This window comes from Pelophylax lessonae, assembly GCF_965119305.1.
Source record: "Pelophylax lessonae genome assembly, chromosome: 4".
In the NCBI taxonomy this organism is placed as follows: domain Eukaryota; kingdom Metazoa; phylum Chordata; class Amphibia; order Anura; family Ranidae; genus Pelophylax; species Pelophylax lessonae.
Window position 1 is genome coordinate 484,402,619 of NC_138771.1, and position 6,893 is coordinate 484,409,511.

The 6,893-nt window shown below is 44.2% G+C and overlaps 1 protein-coding gene across 3 annotated transcripts in view; it reads left to right on the forward strand.

Annotated features, from left to right (window-relative positions):
• Window positions 1-5,338, forward strand: part of AEBP2 (AE binding protein 2) — a 66,395-nt gene extending 61,057 nt beyond the window's left edge. For all 3 annotated transcript variants that reach the window (XM_082255209.1, XM_082255210.1, XM_082255211.1), the window contains one exon: window positions 4,963-5,338. The gene's annotated coding sequence lies outside the window, so the exon portion shown is untranslated. The remainder of the gene's footprint in view (window positions 1-4,962) is intronic.
• Window positions 5,339-6,893: the final 1,555 nt, after the last annotated feature.

The following is a 6,893-nucleotide window of genomic DNA, read 5'->3' on the forward strand; positions in this document are numbered from 1 at the left end:
CAGTGGGTCCATGAGGTGATTGTATCCAGTTCCAAGATGGAATTCCATTTCTTGCCTCCTGGAAAGGGTCTTTACTTCCAATGTGCACCTGCCCCCAGCTCGGCTGCAAGCTCTGTTGTGGGCAGGGCAGGACTTGTTGTCCTAGGGCGTGATTGTCCTGGTTCCAGTGTAGGAACTTTTTCGGGGGTTTTTATTCATACCCTTTCATTGTCCCTAGGACGAAGGGGTGAGTTCATCCTATTCTGGACCTCAAGGCCCTAAACCGTTTTGTGCAGGTGCAATAATTCATGAAGTCCTTCTGGACTTCTTTAGACGTCAAGGATGCCTAACTGCACATTCCTATTTGCAACCGGCATCAGTGGTTCCTCTGCTTCGTTCTGAGAAGGAGCACTGTCAGTTTGTGGCATTATCCTTTGGTCTAGCCTCCGCTCCTCGGTTCTTCACAAGATTGTTGGCCCCAGTCTTAGTGTAACTGCATCAGTGGGGGATTGCTGTACTGGGACACCTGGATGACTTCCTCCTGCTAGAAAAGTCTCAGTCGGCTCTGACGGCCGATGTGAACATTACTCTCCAGATTGCGGGAGATCGGATGGCTTCTAAATATCTGAAGTCTGCCCTGGTTCCCACCAGGAGATTGGATTTTTGGGCCTGACTCTGATTCAGCTCTAGCCAGAGTGTTCCTTCCTCTGGGAAAGTTGCAGAAGTTGTATTCTGCGATTCATATGTTTTGGAGTGTTGGGGCCTGATGGTGTCCACCTTAGAGGCAGTTCCGTCTGTACAGTTCTGCATGAGACTCCTTCAAAAGGAGATTCTTAGAGAACTCAATTGTGAGCAGAAAACTGTATCAACACCCCTCATGGACTTTAAAGACGGACCAATATAGTAAAGTATTTTTATTGTACAATTGTAAAAATAGAAGTAGAAAAAATAAACGATCATTGCATCCATTTGGAAGGAAGATGCATCTAAAAATATGAACTAGTACCCATTACATAAGTAGAAAGGTATGAAAGCTGTGCGGCCGGCCGCCTATAGTCTCCACCAGGTTGGCCACCATACGTTTGTGTAAACACCTAACCTGTTTCGTACTATTACTGTGAAGTCCTTCAGAGGTGACAGTGGATACTGGTATATTCTAGAACACAAACATGTGCTATTAGTGATGAAATAATAAATTCATATTATACATTAAATGTCATGGAGATATAATATCACATTAGTACAAATCATTATACAGGCTGTATTGTACTTACAAAATTCAACAACTACTCTTGAGTCCAGATTGCCCGTCGATGTCGTGGAACTTCGAGCTCTCAGGCTTTGCCTGGATCATTGGGAGGAGCGGCTAAAGGGGCTCCCAGTGTGGATGCAGTCAAACAATGCCATGGCTGTGGCTTTGTGCATCACCAGGGCAACACAAGAGGTGTGTTAGCAGCCCTGGAGGTGTCTGGCATTCTCAGGTGGGCAGATTGTTCTTGCCCTCTCCGCCGTGCATTTTTCTGTCGTGGAAAATTGGCAGGCGGATTACCTCAGCCGCCAGGCGTTGGACCAGGGGGAATGGTCCTTTCATCCGAACGTGTTTCATCACACATGTCTGTGGTGGGGCACCCCCGAGGTGGCCCTGTTGGCTTCCCGGCTCCACAGAAAGGTGCCGAGGTTTGTGGTGTTATTCTGGTAGCTCGGAACTGACTGTGCTGCTCTTGGTACGCCGACCTGGTGCGACTGGTTGCCAACATCCCTTGGAGGCTTTCTCTCGGGGACGATCTGTTGTCTCAAGGGCCGGTCTTGCATTCTGTTTTACAGTCACTGGCTTGACCGCCTGGCTGTTGAGAGCCAGATGCTAAAGGACAGGGGCTTGTCTGACTCGTGATTCCAACCATGTTAAAGGCGAGGAAATCTACATCTCGAAAGCTTTATCATCGGATGTGGAAGGTGTACATTTCCTGGAACTGGCCTTGAGCACTGTGAAAGGCCAAGTGTCTGCCTCAGCAGTCTCTTTTCAAAGACTTTTGGCTTCCCATTCATTGGGGCGTACATACCTTCAAGGGGTTCTTCATTTTACTCCGCCTGTAAATTTTCTTCTGTCACCATAGGATTTGAACCTGCTTCTGTCGGTTCTTCAAAATCTCCCTTTGAAAACATGCAGGAGTTCCTTTTGCTTACGCTCTCACAAAAGGGGACTTTTTTTGGTGGCTGTCACCTTTGCTTGCAGGGTGTCAGAGTTGGCAGCTTTAACTTGTCGTCCTCTCTGTCTGGTAGTTAACTGGGATAAGGTGGTCCTGCGACCAAGGGTTGTCTCTGATTTCCATTTGAATGAGGACATTATGCTGCCGTCCTTGTGTACCAGGCCAGCTCATCCCAGGGTATTTTATACTCTGGATTATGTTTGAGCTGTTTGGCAGCCACGGTGTCCTTTTGGGGGGTCAGACTTACTTTTTGATTATGGATGGGAAGCGGAAGGGGATTCCTGCTTTCTCTGCTACCTTTTCCAGATGGATCAGACAGACTGTGACCCAGGCTTAACTTATTCGCTTACGGGTCGGGTTCCCCCCTTTCCCTGTGATGGCACATTCTACTCAGGCACTTAGTGCTTCTTGGGCCTTCTGTCATTGGGCATTGGTGGCGCAGGTGTGCATGGCGGCCACTTGGTCGTCAGTGCATACTTTTTCGAAGTTTTACAAAATGAAGTTTTTAGCATCTGTGGTTGCCTCCTTTTGACTGCAAAGTTTTTTTTGCAGGCTGCGATTAGAGGATCTGTTTTTCTCTCTTGAGGGTAGGGATGCACCGAAATGAAAATTCTGGGCCGAAACCGAAACCGAAAATGCAGGATGCCCTTGGCCGAAAACCGAAACCGAAAATGACTTTTTCCCCCAAATAATTTTAAATTAGATAGAACAGGGGCATACACAAAAAACAGGCAGCGACGTACACCTGTCGCTGCCACCCTGTCACAGTATATGTACTGTGATGGGTTTGCAAGAGGTTCATTTAATTACCAATGGTATTTGTATTATGCAGCATGAGGGGTTAATGTATTGCCACTTATGGTCACTGATGCATTAGTGACCGACCAGTGGCAGTTAATTAACCCCTTTGTGCTGCATTAGTGCAACCAGTATCAGTGTTAATTAACACTGGTTACACTGATACTGGTTGCACTAATGCAGTACAAAAGGGGTTAATTTTTTTTTTTTTTTTATGCAAGAAGATTTATTTTTATGTTCCTATAGAACACAGAATTGCATAAACTTAAATGAAACATTATGTATACATACAAAGTAAAAAAGTACATTTGCTGCTTCAGGGTAATTAACCTTCAAATAAAGTACATGTCTTAAAAACTGACATTATTTCAAACATTAGAATAAACTTAATTACAAACAGCAAAGTAATTGAACTGTGTTTGGAAAAAATTGGTGTTTGTTACTGCCATTTCTGCACTGCTTCTTTTCAGTTCAAAGACAGGGAGCTTTTGGCAGATACTGGTCAAGATAGCCCAAGAGTTTTAACAACTTAGTTTCACTGGTTGTCATGTGGACGCTTTGCTAGAGAAAAAAAAAAAAAGGATGGCTCAGATTTCATTCATGAGGCTTGCAATGTGTAGTAGCTGCTTGCTGTTCTGCATATTTCCCGCCCACATCTCCCTCTCTGTCCTGCACATACGCTGAGATAGGAGAGTGGGCGGCTCCGGGCAGACAGAAAAACTGGGGTGGGAGGGGGAGGAGGATGAGCTGTGTGTGTCTTTCTCCTCTCCTGTCCGTGTCTGGGAGGGGTGAGTACTGCTCGCTGCTGGGCAGTGTGAGAAACGAGGTGTCACAGACGCTCTGCTGCAGCCACAGCCCCAAATTGAACAGACTGATTCTCCTATCCTACGGACGGGAGAATCAGGGACTTTTCAAACCTGCGCTGCGGCCATTAATTTCGGCATTTTAACCCATTTTCGGCCGAAATGGGATAGGCCCATTTTCGGCCGAAAATTTCGGTGGCCGAAATTTCGGTGCATCCCTACTTGAGGGTGTATTTCAGGTTGGGCCCCTGTTGCTCTAGTTGAGCAATTATCTGGATTGGGTTTTATTCCCACCCCTCATGTTCGGCATTGCTTTGGGACGTCACTATGGTGAAGAAAATGGAGTTGTCTCTGTCAATGAACGGAAGAGAAAGTAGGATTTTTGTACTCACCGTAAAACCCTTTACTCTGAGTTCATTTTCACACAGCACCCACCCCTCTAAGGAGTTTTTCTGCTTCTGTTACTGCTTGTTACAAAACTGAGTATCTCTAAGCAGAGAGGGGGTTATGCCAGCTGAGAACGGCCCACGGGGTGTAGCCAAGCTTCTGTGTTGTCTGCCTAGTCCTGCTCCTGTAGAGGGCAGCATAACCTTATGGTGACAAATATGGGCCTGTGTCTGTCAATGAACTTCTAGAAAAGGATTTTACAGTGAGTACAAAAACCCTATTTTTGTTTAAAATATGTTTCTTTTTTCTTAAACCGTGCCCTCCAAAAGTTATTAAAAAAAAAAAAAAAATTTAAGGTATGGAAAATTAAATGGTCAAGTTAACTGATATATGTGGACATTGCTACATTTTCTCAGGGCATCTAGACATCAATGACCTTGAAGCATAAAAGGATAAATCTTCTGATTGCAGACTTCTAAAGCAGAGGAATTTGAAGGGCTGCCAGCATACCAAGCAGATTAGACGAGAGCCATCTGGAACTTGTAGTGTTTCCGACTTTGTCTCCTTCACTGATATGTTAGCTTGGGGGGGGGGGGGGAGGGGAATTGAGCAGGTGACAGCTAACCCCCCAGCTTACATCCTACACAGTGACCTTGATGGGAGCCCTGTATGTTGGCAGGGTTACATTGTTAAATGTCTGAATATGTTTTTTGATGAGGGGCTGCAAAGCTCTGTTGGAATCCTGAATCTGCCAGACCCTGTTGACATTCCAGTATCTTATATTTCAGAGCTGTGCCACAGAAGCGTCGTAAGAGAAGATAACCGCAGATGGCACCAGAGAAGCGGCACAGTCTTCACCACTGACAAACATTTTGATTGGAAAATTGCACATTTGCTTAATCCTTGTTCCGCCAGTCTTTGATTGCAGTGTACACCGATTGTAACATTTGTGTTGTGGGGTTTAAACGTTGGCTTCTCGCTTATCTCTCCTCCCTGATTTGCGTTTGTGCATGATGGCAGCCCTCGTCTAATTTAACTTGTGCTGTGATGTCACTTTACCCCAGTTCATGGCGGATGTCCTCTTGTACTGGCTTAATTTGCTGACAAGTTTGTTCCATCTGAACCATTCACTGTCACACAGCGGTCACTGCCCAGTAAATGATCCCAAATCTGCTGGGGGAACCAAAAATTCCCCCCCACAATCATGGGAATTAGAAATAAAGATGTACTTTATTGACTATATAATGAAATTTATAACGCACCAAAGTCAGACATGAGATCTGCTGAAAGAACTATATTTTTTTTTACTAAAGAAACTAAAAATCAAGCTTATTTACTGGTCCTGTCCAAAAGTTGGAGCGGTTTGTGCATCCCTTGTAAATAATCCCAAAGATTTGTAATATATTTTTATATTATGAACTTTACCTTCCTGTAGATTTGTTTTTAGAAGCATGAGAATTACTGTACATATCTGGGAATCATAAAGTCCATTTTGTTAGGCCAGAGTTCCCTTTTATAATGAAATGAAAGAAGCACCTTGTAACAATAAAAATGTCCCTGCAATCTAATATTGTCTTGTGTTGTGGGTGGAAACGCTGCACAGCTAATGGGGACTCCAGGTGATGTCCCGGAGTTTCATGGTAGGGCACTGTGTGTTATCTCCCTCCTGTATTCTGTAAAGGGAAATGACGCACGTGGGGCAGTTTATGCACTCTTTTCTGCTTTGAGATTTTACCGTCTCCCACTGTTCCACCTGCGTTTTTCCCTTTAGTGAAAGCACTTCCAATGGCTCTGACTTGTATACTGTCATTAGGCTCCATGAGATGCCTTGATTCTGATGTAGTTATTTGTTTATGTATTTTGGCCTTCTATCATGGTACGATGGAACCCTGGTGGAATTTATTTTTTTTTTTAATTTTTACAATAAAATATTAGAAAAAAAAGTGTTGTGTAATGTAATTCCTCTACACTCTGCATGCTGGAACACTAAGCATTGGTGGGTCTGCTAATCATCTCTTTCCACAGTCCATCACAGGAAGTGCCAAATATATCAGACTTCTACCAGCTGCTGGGAGAGGTAAGGTATAAATTAAAGTGCAATTCTGTCTAAACATTTTCTTTCTCCTCAATTAAGGTACAGAGTTACACTGTTGGGTTATACTGTCCCCCTACAGCAGAAAAGACACTGGCAAACAAAATTTGTAGGCCAGCCCAGAATAGCCCCTCCTGCTTTTAACATTCCTGTGTTTTTTTTTTTTTTTTGCTAGTGTTGGAGGAGGATAGGTTTTTTTTATTTTAGCTTTTTAGCTTTTTAATTTTTTTTTTTCCTTCAGTCAAGATTTCACTTTCCCCAGTCTAGGCGCTAATGGTTGAGAAAGTCTGCCTGCCAATTGTCCACAACTGGGATGTAAGTGACAGGCAAAATCTGCAGCAATACTTCTGGTTCCTCTCTGATGGTCTACAGTATGTATGCCACTACTGTGTTGGGGTTTTTTTTTTTTTTTTTTTACATCCTAATCGGCAGACCCTCCAGCGGGAAGGTCCAGCATTGCAGGGACAAAAAAATCATTTGATGTTCCAGAATTCTAATTGGCAAGCAAGATTCCCCTGACCTCCAAGTCCCCTTCAGTGACAAGTTGCCCAGGGCTCCTCCCCAGCCCAACAGGCTGGCATCATTTTGCGAGGATCTTTCAAAAGATGGAAAGGACGTCCCAACTCC